The sequence below is a fragment of the Lissotriton vulgaris genome, chromosome 5 (assembly GCF_964263255.1).
Source record: "Lissotriton vulgaris chromosome 5, aLisVul1.2, whole genome shotgun sequence".
Taxonomy (NCBI): domain Eukaryota; kingdom Metazoa; phylum Chordata; class Amphibia; order Caudata; family Salamandridae; genus Lissotriton; species Lissotriton vulgaris.
Window position 1 is genome coordinate 1,366,453,888 of NC_141693.1, and position 24,321 is coordinate 1,366,478,208.

Below are 24,321 nucleotides of genomic sequence, written 5' to 3' on the forward strand. Positions count from 1 at the left end.
ATGCCGACGATACCCAGTTGGTATTATCCATACATAAAAACGGTCCCAAGACAGCAGCAAACTTCAAAGATGGCATGAGGGCCATCAGCAATTGGATGGCTTCCAACTGTCTAAAACTTAACTCATCAAAGACGGAAGTAATGCTCTTTGGTAGGGTTCAGCCTTTGTGGTCTCCCTTATGGTGGCCGGAGGAATTGGGGACTCCACCTCAACCAGTCAGTAAAGTCAGAAACTTGGGAGTAATATTTGATGATAAACTCCTTTTCCATCATCATGTGAACGCTGTAGTATCATCATCATTTAACATCTTAAGGAAAATAAAGAAACTTCTTCCATATCTTCCCACAACTACAGGAAAAACACTAATTTCAACACTGGTGTTTTCACGTACTGACTACTGCAATGCCCTCTTCCTCAACGCACAAAAAAAGGTCATTTCCAAACTTCAAATGATACAGAATGCCTCAGCTAGAGTTTTACTGGGCATTCCAAAATTTAGCTCTGTTTCTAGACATTTGGACCAACTGCACTGGCTTCCGGTCAGAAGTCGCACGAAATTCAAGGCCCTTTGTATTGTCAACAAGGCAATAAATAATATTGGACCTAAATTTCTTAGGAGTTCACTCAAGCCTTTATCTACCCCCAGAACGCTTCGTTCCAACACTGCTCATCTGCTTCATATTCCCAGAACAAGGAAAGTTAACTGGGGAGACAGACGTTTTACCATCGCAGCTGCAAAATTATGGAACTCCCTTCCTTTTAGCATAAAATTCAGTCCAATGCTGATCATCTTCAGAAAGCAACTAAAGACATGGTTGTTTTCTCAATGACCTGATTATTCATAAAACATACAAAATACTGCCTCAGAGATTTACATTACTGGTATCAGATTTAGCTCACAGCGCCGAGACACCTATGGGTAATTGCAGCGCTTTAAAAATCGCATAAATAAATAATAAATAAGTTTCCACTTGAATTTTACTGCAAAGCACAAATACAGGTAATAAAACAAGCATTTGCAATGCAATAGGCCTCACATTTGGGGGTATTAGAGCTATTGGCAGTGTTTGGCTAAGTTTGCACTAAACAGTTAGTATATACACCGACAGAAATTAAGATATACAAGATGAAAACATTAAAATACCAACTAATTACAATTAATTCAAAACCTCATTTGTGGTCATGAACTGTTGAGTGCATAAGTTTGCTAGTGAGAAATGTTGGAGTAAATGTCTAAAAACTCGCTGTTTATGCGGGCGTGTAAGGAAGCTTGAGCTAAGACACCAATGCGCACATTAATGTCTATTTAAGCCTAATAATAAAACAAGAGGAGTAGTGAGAAGGGCTAGCTTGTGGCTAGGCATGAGAGTGTGTGAATGTTTAGAGAGAGTGACTGGAAAGGTGATGAAAGAGCTTGTATGATCCGGAATGGAAGAGCAAGGCGGGCGCGTAAAGGTACCTGTGCTGATATTGTATTGTATTATATTGTAATTGCATTTATATAGCGCTTACTACCCCTGGCGAGGCGTCAAAGCGCTTTTCCGGCGAGTAGCACGCTACTCCGGAACCCATAGAGTATTAGTGTTGAATTAGTATAGTGAAACATGCAAGTACATTTTAAGTGGTGGATAGGTTAGTCAGTAATTTGGATTTGGAATGATAGCATAAGGATAGAGGAGGACAAAGGTTTGTATTTATATAGCGCTTGTTGACGCGTGCTATTCAGGAAGCCTTCAAAGGATTAGTGGTGAATTAATATGGTGAAATATGAAGTAATTTCAGTGGTGGATATTAGTCAGTTACTTGGAGTGAGAAGGATAGCAGAGGGATAAAAGGGTAAGAAAGATTTGCATTCATATAGCACTTGTTACCCCTGAAGGGTGTTGAAGTGCTTTTCTGGCGAATAGCACGCCACTGCGGAATCCATAAAGGACTACTGTTGAAAATGAGTATAGTAAAAAATATGAAGTAATTTGAGTAGTGGATATGTTATTCAGTTATTTGGGTAGTATATTAGTATAGTTTAATATGGAATTTGAGAAGTAAACATGTTAGTCTGTTAATTTTGATTGAGAAGGACAGAGGAGGGATAAAAGAGTGAAGGACTTTTTTTTCTTTAGGTATTAGCAGTAGAAGGAGGTTTTTGCATGAGTAAAAGGAGTTTTGGAGGGGAGGACTCAGAGGAAAGAGTTTAGAAAGGTTTGTTTTAGGGGAAGGTATAGTAAAAGAGGTGTCAGATGATGCAAGGAGGGGTAGAGTAGGAGAGAGTCTAGAAAGGGTTATTTTGGCAACCATAGTAGGGGTATGGGGTTTGGTAAAAATTAGAGAGTGGGTGTAGAGGATATATTGATGTATAGGATGAGAGATAGGGTAGTGCATTGGAAGGAGTAGTAGAAAAAGTTCGAGATAAGTCAGAAGGTTGGGCTAGAAGATATATTGAGTGAAGTATAGGCTGAGAAATAGGGTAGTGAATTGAAATGCTAAATTAGAAGAGAGTGATAAGGAATATGCTACTTACCAGTATGCATCTGTTCTTGGCATAGAGGGCTGCAGAGTGGTACATTATGAATAGATCGCCATCTGGTGTTGGGCTCGGATAATTGCACTTGTTTTTCTCTTGGAGAGTCTTTTGTAGACTGGTGACTCCTCCTTTGGTTGCTAGTGCGCATGGGCATCGGCTCCATCCTTAGATTGTTTTGCGATAGTAGGGTTAGATGGAGTAGTACGATAGAATACAGATAGAAATGCCCATATAAGTGTATCTAAATAAGATAGTGTTGGAACAGACACAGGTTTCCGGGGAGGCTGGGAGGGCATGTACCACTCTGCAGCCCTCTATGCCAAGAACAGATGCATACTGGTAAGTAGCATATTCCGTTCGAGGTATATGGGCTGCAGATGCTACATTATGAATAGACTATACAGCAGTTATCTCGCTAGCGGTGGTCCCCCGTGTCTGTTGCAACAGTCTGAAATAAAGTCTTTAATACAGCTTGTCCCACTCTAGCTTGTTGTGTTGTCTGCACATCTACACAGTAGTGTTTTGTGAAGGTATGCGGTGTAACCCAGGTAGCTGCTTTGCATATGTCATCTAGTGGAATGTTTCCTAAGAATGCCATAGATGCTCCTAGTTTACGTGTAGAGTGAGCTCTAGGAGGAACAGTTAATGTTCTCTTTGCTTTTAAGTAGCATATTTGTATAAATTTTTCAATCCACCTGGCAATGCCTGCTTTAGAGATGGGATTGCCCTTATGTGTAGGGGAAAACGCTACAAATAGCTGTTTTGTTTTTCTGAAAGTTTGCGTTCTTTCTATGTAGTACAATATTGCCCTTCTGACATCTAATGTATGTAGGGCCCTTTCTGCTACCGTCTGTGGTTTTGGAAAGAAGATCGGTAGTTCCACTGACTGATTGATGTGGAAAGCTGAAATTACTTTAGGCAAGAATTTTGGGTTTGTTCTAAGAACCACTTTATTTTGATGTAACTGCATAAATGGTTCTTGTATTGTAAACGCCTGCAATTCACTTACTCTTCTGAGTGAAGTGATAGCTATAAGAAAGGCCACCTTCCATGTGAGGAATTGTATTTCACACCTATGCATAGGTTCAAAGGGTGGTCCCATTAGTCTGGTAAGTACTATGTTGAGATTCCAGACTGGGGAAGGTGGTAGTCTTGGTGGAATGACTCTTTTGAGGCCCTCCATGAAAGCTTTTATTGCTGGTACTTTAAACAGGGAAAGATGTTGTCTGTTTTGTAGGTACGCCGCTATAGCTGCGAGATGAACTCTAATAGAGGTGTATGCTAGGTTACATTGCTGTAGTATATAGCAAATAATCTGTTTAGTGGATGCGTCCAGAGGGTCGATGTTATTACTGTTACAGTATACAGCAAACCTTTTCCATTTTGCTGCATAGCATGCTCTAGTGGTAGGACGTCTTGCTTGTTTAATGATTTCCATACAGTCTGGAGGTAAATCTAAGTATCCAAATTCTATGACCGAAGGAGCCAGATCGCTAGGTTCGATTCTTTGGGATCTGGGTGCATTATTTCTCCATGGTTCTGTGTAAGGTGCATGGGTAATAATCTCAGCTTTTGATGTGGCACCTGCGAGAGTTTCAGTAGCGTGGTGAACAACGGCTGTCTTACCCACGTGGGTGCTACTAGTATCATTGTCATTGAATGTTGCTGCAGTTTCCGAACCACTAATGGAATTAGCGGGAGAGGGGGAAAAGCGTAAGCAAATTTGTTGGACCAATTTATCCATAGCGCATTGCCCTGGGACCGGTGGTGTGGGTACCTGGATGCGAAGTTTTGGCATTTTGCATTCTGATGAGTGGCAAAGAGATCTATCTCTGGTTGCCCCCATCTTTGGAAGAATGGCTGCAGTATTTGGTCGTGCAGTTCCCATTCGTGTACTTGTTCTGACTCCCTGCTTAGGATGTCTGCTATCTGATTTTGAACTCCTGGTAGGTGTTCGGCTAACAGATAGATCTTTTGAGGAATGGCCCATCTCCAAATGTCCTGTGCTAGTCTGGATAGTTGGAGAGAGTGTCCCCCCTGTTTTTGAATATAATACATTGCAGTCATGTTGTCTGTTCTGATCAGGACTGCCTTGTTGGGTATTTGCATTTGGATAGCTTTTAATGCTAGAAATACTGCAAGTAGTTCCAAATAATTGATGTGCAGTGTCTTTTGCTGTACACTCCATGTTCCCTGCACTGTGTATTTGTCCATATGTGCGCCCCATCCGGTGAGCGATGCGTCCGCTGTCAGTATCACTTGTGGAATCGGTTCTAGGAACGACCGTCCCTTGGAAATGTTTATTGTGTTCCACCACTTCAGAGAGCGATGTGTGCGGTCGTCTACCAACACCAGATCTGTAATCTGACCTTGAGCCTGATTCCACTTTGTTGCTAGACACTCCTGTAGTGGACGCATTTGTAGTCTGGCATGTGGTATAAGCAGTATGCAGGAGGACATCATGCCTAACAGCTGCATGAACACTCGAGCTGGTAGTGAGTGTTGTGGTTGAAATTTTTGGATCAGCGTGATCATTGTTTGGATCCCGATTGGATTGGGGTATGCTTTGGCTCTTTCTGTGTCTATAGTAGCCCCTAGGTATTGTTAAATCCTGTTTGGTTGTAGGTGGGATTTTTTGTAGTTCACCGTAAACCCTAGCTGATGCAGCAATTGAATGGTCTTCTGTGTGTTGTGAAGACATTCTTCTTGTGACTTGGCCTTTATTAGCCAATCGTCCAAGTAAGGGAAGACATGTATTTGTGGTCTTCTTAGGTGGGCTGCAACTACTGCTAGGTATTTTGTGAACACCCTTGGTGCCGTTGTGACTCCAAACTGAAGGACTTTCAACTGATAATGTTTTCCTTCTACTACAAACCTGAGGTATTTTCTGTGGGCTTTGTGAATTGGGATGTGAAAGTAAGCGTCTTTTAGATCCAGTGTAGAACGAAAGTCCCCTTTCTTCAGTATAGGAAGTACTTGTTGGAGCATGACCATGTGGAAATGTTCCGAGTTTATGTATGCATTGAGAGGTCTGAGGTCTAAGATTGGCCTTAGAGACCCGTCTATTTTGAGGATTAGGAAGTATAGAGAGTATACTCCTGTCCCTTGCTGATGTTTTGGAACCTTCTCTAGGGCATGCTTTTGTAACAGTGATAGTACTTCTTGTTTTAACAATGTCAGATGGTCTTGACTCATTGGACGCTGTCTGGGGGGGATGTTTGGTGGGGTAGCTGTGAGTTCTAGGCAATAACCATGTTAGATAATTTGTCTCACCCACTTGTCTGATGTGATGTTTTCCCAGACAGGTAGGAACTGTGACCGGTGTTATGTGATCTGGGGGGAGTTGTATTAAGCCACTGTTTGGGGTTGGGGAGTTGCAGGGCGCTAAATGGAAGGACCTCTGGAGACAACCCCCCAGCCGCAACTTTTCACTCAACAAGAACAAGCAGCATCCTAGACTATACCTATATTTCATTACCACTATTCCAGTTCTTAAAATCATACCAGATAGGCGGCAGCGGAGACAGCGATCACTGACCCCAAGAAACCAGCTTTAAGATCGAAAAGCCCAACTTTGAGCTATCTAAAGAACTGAAAGAGTCAATCCACACCTTCAATTTAAAAAAAAAAAATATTCAGCAGCTTTAGACGAAACTCTAGTGGAAAGAGCAAAACAGCATCTTGGGAGCTGCTCTGGATCCAGCGAAACCACGAAATGGGAACAATTTACAAACATCATGTCTACATATGCAACAAGACCTAAACCACAGTCACAAACCAGCAATGAAAGATCGGGCAAATTATCTCAAGAACATAAAAGTAAAATTAGAGGCATAAAAACCAGAATCTATCGCACAATGAGAGAGCTCCAACAGGAACCCAAAGACACAGCAAAGCACGACCAATTACGGAAATTAAAATCAACTTTGAAAAAAACAAAATGGGAAGCAAACAGATCTGCTGAGGATAACTTATGGGCGAGACTTCACGCTGACATTAAACGGAACGATGGGGCAAGGTTCTGGAAATCAAACTTATTGATAAGACCAATGCACCATGGGATCTCATCTAACATCTCAGAGGACACATGGGCAAACTATCTTGGTACCCATTTCAACCAGGCGGAGGTATATAACCAGGACCAGGAGCTTGCTACTTACAAAAAACTTCCAGCGAGCAATGGTTTAAGCTACTCAGAATGGCACTCTCCGAGCGAAACAGGGAATTTGCCGAACTTAAAAAACATAATTCTGCGCCAAATCAAGAAGGGAAGAAGAGAGGGAGCTACAGGACCGAATGGAATCCCACCAATTCTTTACAAACAAGATGCGGCAGGCTGGGCAGCAGCCCTGGAACCCCTTTTTTTTTTTTAGTGATAAGACATTTCAACATCCTGCCAAGCTCCTGGAAGGGCTCAATTATCTCTCCAATTTACAAGGCAGGAGACCAGGCTTCCCCTCAAAACTATCGATTGGTGGCTTTAATCGACAATGAGGCAAAATATTTAGCAGGCATCCTTCTAGAAGAGTTGATGGCCTGGGCAACAGAGAGATCGTTAATCCCGGCCAACCAGACAGGCTTTGCCAAATCAGTAGGCACAATGAATAACATTTTGAGCATGGGAATGCTCATAGATAAGGCAGACTTAAACAAAATGCCCATTAATTTCTGCTTCATTGACTATAAGGCCGCTTTCGACAATATAAACCGGAACCTCTTATGGTCTAAACTTAACAACTGGGGGATATCAAGACCACTTTTGGACCTGCTAATCAACCTCCACACAGAGACCTGGGTACAGATACAGGTGGGGGATGGCTCCGTTCTGTCCAGGCGCATACAGACTAACAAGGGCCTGAAACAGGGCTGCGTCCTGGCCCCCACCCTATTTAACTTGTTCCTAAGCGGCCTGGTCCCCATTTTAAACGGTTGCAACTCCCACGCTCCGAAGCTAGGGGGACTGCATTCACCTTGTCTACTATATGCTGATGACATCGTCCTTATAAGTTATACCAAGGTAGGACTTCAACACCTCCTGACTGCAACACAATGCTACTCAGAAAAAAATGAGCTTACAATAAACCTTGAGAAAACACAGACAATGACCATCAGCAGCAAAAAAAAAGAAAACCAACATCATGGTACTCGAACAAGACAAGAATTGGAGACACCCCAACATATAAATACTTAGGAGTGAAGATTGATAACGGTGGGCAGTTCTCCTCCCAGAGAACGAGTATACGAGGGAAAGGGCTATCTATGGCAATTTCGCTGAAGTCTCTAAACCTCAAACTTTCTGGCCCCTCTCTTCTACCCCTGATGCAAGTAATCCGCGCTAAACTTGTCCCAACAATTACCTATGGGAGTGAGGTACTTAGAGGAAGGGATGCCAAGATTCTTGATAATACAATAACAGCCTACACTTCAAATAAAGACCCAGTCCAATAGCGTGCGCATATATCAGTGACAACCAGAGGGGGGTTTTCTTAAAGTCCTACTCCCCACTACACTCTTATACACATTATAAGGAGGTAATGCACTGTGCTCCGCTCACATTAAAAGACCTGTTCTCTCTGGTAACACCACAGAACACCCACTCAAAGTGAGCCAATCCAGAATTAGTCACAAAGGTCCACCACAAAAATTAAGACGTTCCTCTTAATAGAGGAAACTGAGGAAAGGAGTCTTCCAAGCCCGTGACGGTGAGGAGGTGTTTCCAGGAGTAACATGGCAGGGAAGTACCTCGGGGCTAGAGTGCCTTATGTGCGTTGTGGAGTGTGCTCTACGCTGGGGGCATATTTAAAGCGCAGTGAGGAGGTGTTTGCGAGAATGACTCGGCAGAGAAGTACCTCGGGCGAGTGTGCCTTATGTGCATTGTGGAGTGTGCCTGTTCTAAATGCACCAATTGGTTACGATCTCGCTTTTATTTGCCAGTATACACCTGGTAGGCGCTGTGGCTAGGTGTTTGATATCGGTGGTACGAGCAACAGCACTATGACCTCGGTAGAGGGGGTAATTTTCCTTTACACCTCTATAGGAGTGCATCTATGAGGGTGTTGGGTGCTTTGCGCTCGATATAGGGCACTTATGATATGCATCCAACTTGAAGTATGAATGTGCACATTGAAAGGGAGCAGAACAGCGCCCTATACAGTACAGTTTATAAGCCCCTGTATGTCTTCTCTCCTTGCAGATTATTAAGTCTTCCAAGGATCAAGGGATAGCCTCATGTTAGAAGTACCCGGTGACCTTGTTGATACCGGAGCGGCCGGTATGATTAGCTTGGCTGTCTCCTGGTAATATTCCACACATTACTATACTTACCACCCCCCTAATGTGCTTCTTGCCACCCTAGGGTTTACATGTTTTTAAATATGCTTTTCACCCGTTCTCTCTCGGCAGCATTTTACAGAACTAGTGTCCAAAAAAAGTGAAGTGGCAGCATTTGAGTGCAGCCCTGATGAAACTGCTTAACGAAACATAGCAGTGAAACATGTCGGCACTGGCAGTAGGTAATGGTATGCATGATTAGCTACCAGCCTTTTTAGTATTCAACAGCACACGATCACCGCCCTATGAATAAAATTGGTTAAGGGACTGGTGTGCTGTGTGTGTTTTTAAGCACTCAGTTATACTTGTGTTTGTTTATCACTAGTAGATTCTTCTGCACTTCACTATTTGTCACTTTAAATGTTGTTTGTTTTGGACACGTCTTTTCTTTCCTCTCACTTTTCTTTGAGAAGCAAGTGACCACCGATGATGAGACAGGGGCCTGTGTGGAAATTGCATACCAGTTACCCTGATGGTGGTGTTTCCGTGAGGGGTCATCTGCTTCTCGCACATTTTTTCCTCTATTAAGAGGAACGTCTAATTTTTGTGGTGGGCCTGTGTGACCAATTCTGGATTGGCTCACTTTGAGTGGGTGTTCTGTGGTGTTACCAGAGAGAACAGGTCTTTTAATGTGAGCGGAGCACAGTGCATTACCTCCTTATAATGTGTATAAGAGTGTAGTGGGGAGTAGGACTTTAAGAAAACCCCCCTCTGGTGCGCACGCACGCTATTGGACTGGGTCTTTATTTGAAGTGTAGATTGTGAGTGGAGGGCGACCCTTTCCATATTCCCTCTTAGCTCCATAGTATTTTGAATACAATAACAGCCGCCTACAGAATCCTCTTCGGCCTACCCAAACAAACCTCACCAGCTCAAATCAGGCTAGAATTTGGCATCGAGCAACAGCTCCTAGCAAGGCAGGGAGCCTACATGATAGCCTGGGACAAAGTGAGGAAGTCAAAACAGGGAACATTAAATGAATATTTGTGGATTGAGTTAGCACAACATCCATCCTCAGCAGCAGCCAAGTTCCTACTGGACAGCCGGACGAACACAGGACTAGAGCTGCTCTGGGATATCCCAGTAAGCCATACAACTTTTAAAAAATTGATCAAGAAATCGATCAAACAGCTATCATGGGTCCAAGATAAGACAGCCCTCTCCAAAAGAACGCATGGTTGGATGACCCTAAACTCGTACATTACTAAGGCAACACAGAGCTACCTTGGCGAGGAATACTCCAAATCCGTCAAAATGCGTTTCTTAAAGCATAAGCTGGGCTTGCTACCCTGTATTCAAAATCTCCCGCGCTGCATCAAAATAAAAGCTGATCCCCTTTGCCAGCTATGTGGCTTGGGGCAAGAGGCCATGCTGCACTTGATATGCTCTTGCGAGAAATTACACGATGAACGGAAATACTTGTTGAAACAACACTTCAATCGGCAAGGAATCCACACACAAAGGAAGGCAGTTCTGGCTTGCTTTTCTCCCCATGACTCTCGCTTGAGCTGCAGCTTCGTAAAATTTATGAAGGCGGTGGAAAAAAAGATGCCTGAAATAAATCTAAATTGGTCCCTGTACTATTGATCTATTACCGCTTTGCCGAATGACATTACTGATTCAAAGAGTTTATGGGAATATCAGGAAAGTGGAAATATGTTATAATTATAAAGCTGAACTTTAAAATAAAAAAAAATTAAAAACTTACTGCTTACGAAGTTGCTGCGTGCACATTCAAACTAAGGAAATGTGAATGTTTTATTCTCTTATTAGAATTGTACTTTTATAATTCCCTGTTCTTAACCTATTCTTGTATTGCAATGGTTTTAAGTAACTATGCGAAATAAAATTATTACTATTACTATCACTCCCTTGTTCCTTTCTCTGTATGGTACTGGTTCGATGGCCTCCTTTTGGAGGAGTTCCTTCGCTTCCTTTTGAAGTAGCTCTAGCTCTTTTCCTGACTGAGCCTTCCTTTTTGGTTTCTTGTTTGGCGGGGTCTTTTCCAGTTCTATGCAGTATCCGAACTGTATGATAATGAGTATCCATTTGTCTGTGGTTATCTTCTTCCACTCCTGGAAGAAATGACTTAGCCTGCCTCCTACTGGTGTTACATGTTCGTTGATGTCTGGTCCTTTTAACCCTCTATTGGTCTTGTTGTGCTCCACCCTTGGAGGTGTCGCGTGGGTGGGCACGTATTGCGTGACGGAGTCACTTTGAGGAGGGTTGTTGGCCCACTCTTATTTTGTCCACGTCCATTCGCCCTCCCGCGAAAGGACTGGCCCCTTGGCTGGTACTGCCAGGTTTGTCTTTGCTGTCCCTTTTGTGTTTGGCTGTCGCCCTGGTGGGACTGCTGGAATATCTGGTGTGACGTTCCTGGCTGGATTCCCCCTCTTCTGTTCGATCTCCGTGTTGGGGTACCCCTTCTCATGCCCTGAATTGTAAGGCCCCCATGGACCTTGCAGTTTCGTTTTCTTTCTTGAGCTGGGTGAGCTTTTCATCCACTGGCGCCCCAAACAGTGACTCCCCATTGAACGGGGTTCTTAGAATGTTGTGCTGTACCCCATTGTTTGAAGCCTGAGATCCTGAGCCAGGCCTGCCTTCTCTCCGTGATTCCCAACACCATCAGTCTGCTTGACGTATCAGGCATGAATTTGCCACATTCTTCCCTTCCTCCACAAGGTGTGAGGCTCTTTGTTGGTACTCGTCTGGGAGGTGCTTGATCAGCTGTCCGATCTCGTCCAGAATTTCGTACTGGTGCCTGTTCAGCAGGGCGTTTGAGTGTGCCATGCGCCAGTGCATCGCTGCATTTCTTTCTGTCTTTCTACCAGTTAGGTCCATCCTCCTGCTTTCCTTGTCTGGTGGTGGGCTTAATGTTGGCACATTTGCTCTTTTCCTTGCGGTCGCTGCAATAATGAGTCCGCTGTGACTGATCCCCGGATGTAGGGAGGATCCTTAGAGGAGTGTTTATATTTTTTCTCTGACCTGCATGTTGCCAGTTCCTTGAACGCCTCTTTCCCTTGGGCTATGACGCACTCAAGCATGGGGAGGTACTGGTTCGTCGTTTGGGTGGGGAGCAGGGTCTCCAAAAGGAAGTCTGCCTTTGTTTTTTCCTCATCTAGCTGGACACCAAAGTCCGTTGCCGCGTTCTTGATGACCATATTGTAGATCCCAATGTCATCTGGCGGCGAAGGCCTCAAAGGATACCTGTCCATGGGCTTTCGGTGTTGAGGTCCTGCCGCTCCGGGTCCTGAGTCCCCGAGGGTGCAGAGTCGAGGATCGTCTGCTGATCAACGTCGCCCTCCTCCTCGTAGTAGATGGCTTCTTCTTCTAGATGGTCCTGGGTCTCAGGACTTTTCGGCGGCCCTTCGGCGTCGAAGTCTTCCTCCTCTTCTATTTCAACGATCACCGTCTTTGGCTTCAGCGGAATCACGAACCTCTTCATCTTTTCGTCGAACTCCTTCTTTCTTTGCAGGATGTTATCCATTTCGGCCTCGAGCCGTCTCTTCTTTCTCTCCAGTTCGGCGGCGAACGGTTTGGCCGATCTCGTCGACGTCGAAATGACCTTCGGGTCCTTTGTCGACGACAACGCGACCTTCGGGTCCTTCTCCTTCGAAGTCGATCGTTCCTTTTCAGGGACGTGCTTCAACGACCTTGGCTTTTCGCCGGTCTTCGCCGCCTGGGAGTCCTTTTAGAAGGATCCGCTGGGCTGTTTGTCGTTGGATGCAGCTGCGGCCGTCGAGATTTTCAGCACCAGTGCTCCCTTCGAGGACTTGGACTCAGGTTTTTCGAGAGTCTGGCTCAGACCTTCGAGGGTCTGTAGGGGGCTTATGGGTCGTCTACTCTCCTATCCCTTTAGAAGACTTCTAATCAGTTTCTACGACTGTGTAGTCGTCGTCTTTTCCGGCGACATTGTCCTCCTCGTCGCTCAAGAGTCCCAGGTCCCGAAGCGACGGGGGTTGTCCCTTGCCTTGCATGTTGTAGTTGGCTCTTCTCTGTCTCTCTCTAACCCAGAGAGTCTTCGTTGTGAAGTCAGAGCAGGCGTTGCAGTCCTTGCACTCGTGGTCGACCGATAGGCAGAGGTTACAAACAGGGTGCTGGTCCGTGTGCGCATATTTGTAGTGGCAGTTACGGCAGAATTTAAAAGGTGTCTTGTCCATTTCTTGCGCTCAAGGGGACCCCTGTGTGCGCATTCTCCGTTGGAAGTCGAAGTTCTCCTTCTTCGCCGTCCCGGCTTGATGGTGTTTTTCCTCGTCGTCTTCTCCCATCTTTTCCGCGCAAAATTCGACTTTTCTGCGTCTTCTTTCCTCTAAAACTCTGGAGCCTCTCGGGAACGATCCAGACCCAACGGCAGAAAAAAGAATCTGAAGATGGCACCCAAAAGTGGGGAGCTTCCGCGGGAAGCGTGCCGACGTTCAGGAAGTACACCAATAGGTGGGATGTCGACGACCACCTAGGCTACAAAAAAAAAAGAAGAAGAAAGAAAGAAAAGACTACGATTCCGGACCCAACCACTAGACCGCGGAATAATGCACAGCATAGTGAAACCAGAAAGATTCACGCTGCAAAACCAGGTTAGAGTCTCAGCAACGACCCACTTAATCTCCCCATATCTAACAAATGAATGTGTCCTCATGTAACAACTGGTACTCGTGTAAAGCGCTCGGATACCCAATACCTTCGGGTCAAGTTCACGCTATATAAAACTCCATAATAGTAACAATAATAATAACAATAATGTGGCACATCTCTTTAAGTAGTTAACTCACATTTGCACAGGTCTACTAACAGGTACCTGATGGGAACCTGTTCAATACCAAAATGTATATTTGTGCTGCAAGTTGGCTCATTAGAAACCCACTTTGAGAACAGAGCCTCAGTCGCAGTGCTTTGGAAAAAACATGATGGTGCAGCTGCATTATGTGCATTGTGAAGCACTTTGGAAGAAGGTGGTGTACGTACTTCTGCAGAGTGCTACAAGCACAGCAATACAACCTACTCCTGTAGTTGCATTCACATACATGGATAGCTTTTCCCATGTCCAATAGCAGCTCGTGCCAGTCTTCAGATCACCTTCATATTAGTTACATGGAGTCTCTGAACGGAGCATATGCTGGGAATGTCTCAGGAAGGGATAGGGCAGAGCAGGGGAGCAGAGAACAGTTAAGCAGTGCCGGTGTGGGGCTCGGTGGACAACAGTGAGAAGTATTTAATAGTCAGAGGTGGCACAGAATGTGATAACCCTGCTGAGAAGGTTTAGCATTGGCAGCATGGCGAGCAGCAACGATGTGGGATGAGTAGTCGAGCAGTAACCATGGGGACAGCACAGAAAGAATTGATGGTGATGCAAAAGAGACATCAGCAGTAAACATGCAACAACAGGGTAGGTCACCTTGCAGCCTTTCCACTAGCTCGCTGCCAGGACGTGGCCCTCATAAACTTCAACTATATATTTTCCCCTGGTATCTCTACCTCTCTAGTCCTTTATTACAGGTTTGTCTGTAAAAATGAATTCATTTCTCCTTTCCATGCGCCAATCTTCTTTGTGAAGTTTGTGTACGTGATTGTACAATGGGGGCTTCTCCACACATTGCATTTACATTTTTTATTATTATTAATTAGTATTTATGGAGCTCATAGCTACCCATAGTTCCTGGGAGGTAAAAAGTGATAAGGGGGCCATTAATAGAAGCGCCTTTCCGCCAAAGAGTCTTGTGGGCTACACAGAGGGATTTAAAAAAAAAAAATCTTTCCGGGATGAGCAACCAATGTAAGGTCTTCAGACCTGGCTTGGCCATTGAGTTTTAGGAATGCCATGCAGCCACCGAGCGGCCCAGTTCTGAACAACTTGAAGTTTGCTTGTTGTGGATTTAGGTGCTCCCAGATACATGGAGTTACCATAGTCCAGGCGAGAGAGAGCCTGGGCCTCGACCATAATTCTCCTGGTCCCCACGGGAAAAAGGGGTAGAACTTTCCGCAGCATGCTAAGAATCCCATAGCAGGCTCCTGTTACTTCCACTGCTTTCTGGTCAAATTTGAATGATTTGTCCAGGCAGACGCCTAGGCTTTTAATCTTGGACTTAGGGGTCGGTGTAGGTCCAAGGCAGGTTGGCCAAGCATGTTTGAGGTCAATGTTAGGCGAGTTGCCTATGAGCATTATTTCAGTTTTTTCTCCATTGAGCCCGAGACATGAGTGTTGCATCCATGTTGCCACCTTCTCCAGACAAGATTCTAGATCAGAGGGAGAGTTCTGAGAACAGTTAAGGGATACCACCAACTGAGTATCATCTGCATATGTGACAATATTAATCCCATATGGCAAGATAACATCAGCAAGCGGTCTTATGTACACGTTAAATAGAGTAGGGCTGAGAGATGAGCCTTGAGGTACTCCGCAACTGAGAGATAGACACCATGAAGTTGTTTCTCCCGCAAAGACCTGGAATGTTATACAATTTAGGTAGGATCGTAGCCAGGTACTGGCTCCACCTGCCACACCGGTAATCCTAAGTCTGTTAAGAATGTCAAAATTGACTGTATCAAATACAGAACTAAGATCAAGGAGGATGATGGCTACTGGTCCTCCTTTGTCAATTATTTTCTTCGATTCTTCGACTATGGCAAGGAGTGCGGTTTCTGTTCCATGTGGAGGACGAAAACCAGTCTGAAAGTAATGCAGAAGACTACGGTTTCTAAGAAGTTGGAAAGAATCGAGTTGCCATACTTTTCCAAGACATTACAGACCATAGGCAGCAGAGACAGGGCGATAGTTACCCAGGACATCAGGGGTTAAGCTTGGCTTTTTCAACAAAGCTTTCACCATGGCATGTTTCCAAGGAGGTGGAACTTGGCCAGGGATGATAGAGAGATTTATCACGTCCAGTATGACAGGAAGCACATCATCTTTAACTTTGCGCAAGTAGTTAGGAGGAACCGGGTCAAGGGGGGGGGACCAAACTTTACTTGAACAAAAATTCCTGATAAAGTATCCAAGTACATTATTAGAACTTCCTCCAATGTGTGCTTAGTGTGGTCTGTGGGCCTATTCATGGCTGAAAGGTAGCTGGGACACGGAAATCGAGGGAATGAGTTGTATACATCTTGAATTCTTCCATTAAAAAAATCTGCAAATTTGTTGCAGTGAACCTTAGTCATTGCTTATCCTGTAGTTTGTGGCAAACCCCTCTATCAACTATTTGATCATCCAAACTACTTTTCTGACGCCTCTTGCACTGTCAGGGTTCGAAAAATCATAAAAATTGCACAAACTCTGCAGGTCTAGTAACATGAAATAGCTACTTGACCTAACTGAAATGCCCTTTACCTCGGACTCTGAAAGCTGAGCAAATGCGACAAGTTAAGATTTAAAAGAATTTTTATTGCTCATTCACTTTGAGAGCTATAAAGATGCATTTAAATCTTGCTATCTTGTCACATTTGCTCTGCTTTCAGAGGCAGAGGTCAAGTGTCAGTTTGTCTTCCTACTCGCCAAAAAGGGCGAGTAGGACCTAAAAATAGCTTGTCCTTATTGAATCTGACTCGCAAATGCCAGTGGGCGAGTGGATTTTTCGAGCCGTGACTGTTAATGCTCAATTCGGATTAATTTATATCGACAAAATAAATTGTGTACCAACAGCTGGCTATCTTGCTGTAGTGTTAAGTGAAAGAAATACTACAGCTAGCCCAATTGGGTTTTTCAAACCTCAATATTTTCCCAGCCCAGTGCACACTTTCCCAAAGAAACGTGAAGGGGCTGCAGGGTCACTTGCAGTGATCTGTTGTAAATAAAAGATCTTCTGTAGCCAGTTGGTATATAAGTTCATTGTAGATTTATTGATAAGATAACCGCTTCAGATAGGTTACTGGAAGATGTATAGTTCAGGTGATGCCCCACCAGGAGCAGCCTCTATCCTGCTCAGCCTGCACACTCCAACTGACATTCCCAAACTCACCAGGCACCCATGCATTCCAAGACATCATCAATCATCCAACATTCCAGACATCTCCAAGCACACCAACACTCATTCTGGCTAAGCAGTAGCGAAGAGATACATAGGCAAAGGGGAAAGGCAACAGTAGATCATAACACGATCCTTCTTATAGGCCAGGAGAAGAAATCGTAGTATTGGTATCACAGCAGGAAGAGGTAAAGTTGTGGTTGGGAGAGGGAATGTATACGGAGTAATGGGAAAATGAAATACAGTGTAAGCAGAGTTAGTTCAATGGTCACTACAGTCATCAGTGATAACGACTTGGGACAATCTGGGATGTGATTTGTGCAGGAGACAGGCACTGAAAGTGTGGTGGTACTGTGAAAGTGGGTGTACAAATGGTCCAGCACTCACAACGTGCGACCTGGAGATGAAGTGAGTGGGAGAGTCCGCCAGCAACGCTGTGCGGTAGTGGTTCCGGCAAGTACAGTGGAAAGTTGAACAGCAATAACAGTGTGTGCAATAGAGAATCCAGGAGTCACTGATCAGGGCAGCCAAGGAAGCAGTGTTATCAAGTGAGTAGGAGAGCACATCAGTGACTCCACAAGGGCTCAGCCACTGTGATGGAGGGTGAAGCAGAGCTCAGCAGTGATCGCGCAAGATATGTCGATTGTGTACTGTAGACAGTACAGCAATGATGTGTGAGACCATTTCCCAGCTAAGAAGGTTGAGGCAAAGTCTAGCAGCAGCAACTTTCCAAATACAAACTAGAGGCGTAAAATAAGCTGTTGTCATAAACCAGATTACTTAACTCCAATCCATAACCCAAAACTTTAGAATCAGTTAAAATACGGAGACTAAACGTCTGTGCCCTATCCATCCGCTGCCTGCACTCGGGTATTTGGGCCACAGTTGGTAACAGTCTGAGTGCATGCGACATATGGAGAGCGTTGGTTAGAACACACTGCCCTGGGCTCGAACACAAATCTGAAGGAACAATGAATGTATTCTTTCAGAAAGACCTGCGTTTTAACACAGAACGAGGCTATGTATTTTGATCTTGCCGACCAGACTCCTTACAAGAGAAATAGGACGACATTGGGACAATGGATAATTAAACCCTTCCATGAGAGCCATCGGCACATGTCTGATCTCAATCAAATAGAAGCAAACCGAGCACAGCTAATTATACAGACTAGGCTGTGGCAGCAGCGTAAGAATCAGGAAAATAAATGAAGGTCGAGCATACATTACACTGTGCTGAAGCAGTTGAACAAACTACGTAAAATGGAATGAAGGCTCGCATTCTATTTGTAACATTCACTTCTTAAACAGAAAAGATCCCTATAGGAATTTTCTCCCATCCATCCATTGCTTCTCTGGCTTTGAGAACACCTTCAGTTCAAAGCCATTATAGCCCCGATTAAAACCACCAGAACACAATAACATGGTTTAATAAACCAAATTATCAGCACAGCTTCTATGCACCCCGTGAAATGTAGGTCACAATTAAGACTGGATGATATAGCCTAACGGCTAGAGCATTCAAACTCGAAGCTGGGGAACCGGGTTCCAGTCTCGGCAAGGGAGGCTAAACATCCTATGATTCTGGGCAAATCACAATCCCCCCAAGCCTAACAAAATTATTGTGTCCGTCTGTAATTCAACTGGTGCTCTTGGAACGCGCTCGGATACCTCTTGTTAAGTTCACTCTATATAAAACTCCAGAAAAAAAAGACTTGACGTGCTTATATGAACTACGGCTGCATGCCAGCAGAACTAAATTATTGTGGCATTAATAACTTCACAAATCCACACAGTTCAAATCAGCTTGTCAGTTAAGCTAATTTCGATTTAATCTACCCTTGAGAATGAGAATATTTTATAAAAAGTGGACGAAAGTGGTACCTTATTTGGCATCACCATACAGACTACATATTCTTGATGCTACCAGACAAATTTATAGGAATTAAATCCTGAATACAAACAACAACCTATCTCACAGTCTCGGAACCTCCTTAAAGTCAGTCTCCTTGCTGGAGGCTAACAGTAGAAAATCAATGCAGGAGCAAGGCATCTTCTGTGTTCAACAACAAAGTTCCTAAATTTGTAGTTTAGCAATTCTTTGGAGCCAAAGCCTCAAAACAACCGGAAACCATCAAACGGCTTTCAATGTTTCCAGTTCATCATAATTCTAATTAGTCCTACGTTTACACACAAAAAAAACAGGAAAAGCCCAACCCTAAGATAGCAGTAATAAAGTGTGGCCTTCACTGAAGCATTGGACCACAGAAACTTAGAGATTCATAGGTTTCTGAAACAAATTAACGAATCGAAGCCTAAAGAAAGTCCTCCCTATTGAAAGCAGGTCAATAGCTTTCTCTTTCTAAACAGATCACTTATGCTCACTAAACAGAATAGCTCAGTAAGTCTTATGCCACCAATGAAGGCACCTGAGACAAGAGAGTGAAACATAATATAGATTTAGCTACACAGAGAAAGTGACCTTCAGATCTTTACTTAATGACAAATGTTTTCCAAGTAAATTAAAGCATTCTGGTGTGCTACTGAACATCAGAAGTACAAGTAACAGCTTAGGTATTCCACCCGTCTCAACAAAGTGATCTGCAACTAATGAATAGTTCACTAAAGTAGAATATTTTGCTTTGCATTGGCTGTACGAAAGAGATAGCTGAAGCAGTCCGTCCTTCCTAAATGGCAAGAATACACAACAGAAATTACAGGCATAAGCCGACTCAGAGGTATAGTTTGCAATATTAAGGAAATGTGGTGACAAATGGAAGACTAACATCATACTATTAAGCATTAAGTCTCCTGGAACTGGTTATGCATAATGCTAGAGTACTTCATAACACGATAAACAATAAGGGCCTTATTGGGCTTTTGGCGGTCCTCCTGCTGCACAGACACCGATGCACTGGCAGGAGGGACTGCCAAGCCTGAGGTGCGCTCGCCTGATTCTGAGTTTACAACTCCAAATATGCTCTGCCGTGCCACAGACACACCACCAGCGTATTCCTGCCCCTTTCTGCGGCGCCACAGCCTCAAGATCCTGGCGGAGGAGGCGGTCCGACCGCCACATTTGAAATACGGCTGGTGGACCTGCAGTGGTGGTGGTGGTGGTGGTGGTGGTGGTCGGACCACCACCACGAGTACTGGAGTCCTGGGACCACCATACTCGGAATAGGGACCCAAGCCTGCAAAGTTCTTGTAATCAGCAATTTCTGCTGTATATAAGCAGTGCATTAAGGGACTCGCCTACTCATAATGTTCCATTAGTAAGGAATGAGCTGCATTTTCAGCACAGTGAGCCACAAGATCCTCATGAGAAGCCCACAGTTTCATCAGCATTTCTTAATCCTTCAAAGGCTACTAATCATCAAAACAATAAAAAAGTGGTTGGTCCCATAACCGACGCTATGCACCAAAGACAAGCAACTGCCACCAACATTGATTGAAACAAATTCAAGGAAAGGACATTTATTTTCAGCACAAGAACTCATAATTTATTACGTCTTTATTACGTCTTTCCTGTTGTCTTGCTTGCCACCTATTTAAATCCAGTGTTAATGCTCAAAAACAGTCAACCCACCTGTGTCTCGGCCAGTCTCTTTGGGAATGTGTCTTTCTCTATCAGTCTGTTTGGGTCAGTCAGTGTGTTTGGGTCAGTCAGTCAGTGTGTTTGGGTCAGTCAGTCAGTGTGTTTGGGTCAGTCAGTCAGTGTGTTTGGGTCAGTCAGTCAGTGTGTTTGGGTCAGTCAGTCAGTGTGTTTGGGTCAGTCAGTCAGTTTGCGTCAGTCAATCAGTTTGGGTCAGTCAATCAGTTTGGGTCAGTCAATCAGTTTGGGTGGGTCAGTCAGTCAGTCAGTCAGTTTGGGTCAGTCAGTCAGTCAGTCAGTCAGTTTGGGTCAGTCAGTCAGTTTGGGTGGGTCAGTCAGTCAGTCAGTTTGGGTGGGTCAGTCAGTCAGTCAGTTTGGGTGGGTCAGTCAGTCAGTTTGGGTCAGTCAGTCAGTCAGTCAGTTTGGGTGGGTCAGTCAGTCAGTTTGGGTCAGTCAGTCAGTCTGTCTGTTTGGGTCAGTCAGTCAGTCTGTCTGTTTGGGTCAGTCAGTCAGTCAGTCTGTTTGGGTCTGTTTGGGTCAGTCAGTCAGTCAGTCTGTTTGGGTCTGTTTGGGTCAGTCAGTCAGTCAGTCTGTTTGGGTCTGTTTGGGTCAGTCAGTCAGTCAGTCTGTTTGGGTCTGTTTGGGTCAGTCAGTCAGTCAGTCTGTTTGGGTCTGTTTGGGTCAGTCAGTCAGTTTGGGTGGGTCAGTCAGTCAGTCAGTTTGGGTGGGTCAGTCAGTCAGTCAGTTTGGGTCAGTCAGTCAGTCAGTCAGTTTGGGTGGGTCAGTCAGTCAGTTTGGGTCAGTCAGTCAGTCTGTCTGTTTGGGTCAGTCAGTCAGTCTGTCTGTTTGGGTCAGTCAGTCAGTCAGTCTGTTTGGGTCTGTTTGGGTCAGTCAGTCAGTCTGTTTGGGTCTGTTTGGGTCAGTCAGTCAGTCAGTCTGTTTGGGTCTGTTTGGGTCAGTCAGTCAGTCAGTCTGTTTGGGTCTGTTTGGGTCAGTCAGTCAGTCAGTCTGTTTGGGTCTGTTTGGGTCAGTCAGTCAGTCAGTCTGTTTGGGTCTGTTTGGGTCAGTCAGTCAGTCAGTCTGTTTGGGTCTGTTTGGGTCAGTCAGTCAGTCAGTCTGTTTGGGTCTGTTTGGGTCAGTCAGTCAGTTTGGGTCAGTCAGTCTGTTTGGGTCTGTTTGGGTCAGTCAGTCTGTTTGGGTCAGTCAGTCTGTTTGGGTCTGTTTGGGTCAGTCAGTCTGTTTGGGTCAGTCAGTCTGTTTGGGTCTGTTTGGGTCAGTCAGTCTGTTTGGGTCAGTCAGTCTGTTTGGGTCAGTCTCAGTATCCGGGTCAGTCTCAGTATCCGGGTCAGTCTCAGTATCCGGGTCAGTCTCAGTATCCGGGTCAGTCTCAGTATCCGGGTCAGTCTCAGTATCCGGGTCAGTCTCAGTATCCGGGTCAGTCTCAGTATCCGGGTCAGTCTCAGTATCCGGGTCAGTCTCAGTATCCGGGTCAGTCTCAGTATCCGGGTCAGTCTCAGTATCCGGGTCAGTCTCAGTATCCGGGTCAGTCTCAGTATCCGGGTCAGTCTCAGTATCCGGGTCAGTCTCAGTATCCGGGTCAGTCTCAGTATCCGGGTCAGTCTCAGTATCCGCGTCAGTCTCAGTATCCGCGTCAGTCTCAGTATCCGCGTCAGTCTCAGTATCCGCGTCAGTCTCAGTATCCGCGTCAGTCTCAGTATCCGCGTCAGTCTCGGTATCCGGGTCAGTCTCAGTATCCGGGTCAGTCTCGGTATCCGGGTCAGTCTCGGTATCCGGGTCAGTCTCGGTATCCGGGTCAGTCTCGGTATCCGGGTCAGTCTCGGTATCCGGGTCAGTCTCGGTATCCGGGTCAGTCTCGGTATCCGGGTCAGTCTCGGTATCCGGGTCAGTCTCGGTATCCGGGTCAGTCTCGGTATCCGGGTCAGTCTCGGTATCCAGGTCAGTCTCGGTATCCGGGTCAGTCTCGGTATCCGGGTCAGTCTCGGTATCCGGGTCAGTCTCGGTATCCGGGTCTGTGTCAGACGGTCAGGATCTTGAAAACTTTCATGGTCAGCAAGGGCATGAGTAAGTATGATAGACCAATTCAGGTTAAAAAAGTTTTCAGTAATTCTGTCATTACTCAAGATGGCAAAGTTTGGAATGTGAGTAAAATTGCCAAATGTCCAACACAAAATGATGTACAGTTTCAGTCTCATGGTCATTTAGACAATGGTGAGACAAAAGCTAATTCTCTTCCTGACTCAGTGGCATCAAGAATCAAAGGTGATATGCAAGTCAGAAGACCCACTTCTTTACAGGATTTTGTGTAAAACATATATATATTTTTTTTTTAAATGAGGGAGATGTGTTATATTCTGTTACAGTTTTTAATATTATTTAGTCTTGTAAGCCTGTCTCTTTAACTGCATGCGACATGTTATGTTTCTGCATGCATTCCATGTTCTGAACAGAGCTTTGCTCATGTAGCATTCTGTATTGCCTGTCAGTTGTAACCTTGATGTAGCTGTACAAGGATCATATGCTGTGCTGGTGAATAAACCTTTTGATATCAAGCACAATGGAATGTGGCTTTTTCTTCCAGGACGTTGAGTGAGATGGAGCGCAAGTATGCGGTTATTGAACGAGAGTTGCTCTCTTGTGTGTGGGCTATTGAACATTATAGAATTTACATATGGGGCAGCAAGTTTATCCTGAGAACGGATCATAAGCCGCTTGTACATATCTTATCAGTTGGTGGAGGTTGGAACTCCACAGCAAGAATTGCACGTCTGGCATCAAAGTTACAGGAATAAAACTTCACAGTAGAATATATTCCTGGGAAAAAAATGTTACAGTTGAATGTCTGTCACGTTTGCCTTGTGAAAGTAAAGTTGACCAGGTTAATGGTCTCAGGGAGGTCGATTTTGATTTATGATTGTCTGATTTTGTTTCCCCTCCGTATCAAGCCATCACTGAACAATTTTGGTTGAAATGTCAAGATGACAATGAGAAATTGGTATTGTTAAAGAAATGTCTCCTAGGGGGTTGGCCCAACAATGCCAATATCAGAGATGATTTACTTCCGTTTTATAATGTGGCAGATGAGTTATGGTGTGAAGGGGATTTGATTTTCAAATCTGGTAAATGCATTCCACCGGTTGGGGTGCAAGAGCTGATACTTAAGTTAGCTCACAAAACTCATCCTGGGATCTCGGCCATGAAGCGTCTAATAAGATTACATTTTTGGTGGCCAGGGATGCACAGATTTGTTGACCGCACAGTCAGGGAGTGTAGCGAGTGCTGCATCAATGATAAGATGCTTAAATGGCATGTTCCACCTCTCAAAGCTGTGAAATGCCCGGAATTTCCTTGGAATAAAATAGCGTTTGATATTTCAGGCCCTTTTCATATTTTACCAGAAGCCTCACGATTCGCATTAGTCATGATAGACTATCAATCAAAATGGCCAGAATTGAAATTTGTGGCTAAAGTAGCTTCTGAGGTTGTTATTTCCTTTTTCAAAGAAGTTTTTGCGAGAGAATGTTCTCCCTCTGTCTTAGTGTCTGACAATGGTGTGCAGTTAATTTAATCTGAGATGCAATCATTTTTAAAGGGTTGCAATATTAAACACATTCGGACAGCTCTTTATGAACCACATGAGAACGGACAGATTGAGCGTTTTTTTCCCGACATTTCAGTGGATTTAGCGATGGCACTTGTTTCCTCCAAATTAGGATCACCCAGGCACCATAGTTTATCCTGAATTTTTTTGTTCTTAACATGAACAATAATTTGGTCACGAATCATTTCATCAGACATAGCTCCGAAATTACAATGCAAAGTTAGAGCTCTTAAAGCAGTGAGGAAATCATCAAAAGATTCTTCCTGCTTTTGTGCTCTAGTGTAAAATTTGAAACGATTTA

The 24,321-nt window shown here is 44.5% G+C and overlaps 1 protein-coding gene across 12 annotated transcripts in view; it reads right to left on the minus strand.

Moving 5' to 3' along the window:
• The window catches only part of HIPK1 (homeodomain interacting protein kinase 1), a 733,600-nt gene that overhangs the window by 572,778 nt on the left and 136,501 nt on the right, over positions 1-24,321 (minus strand). The window lies entirely within an intron of this gene.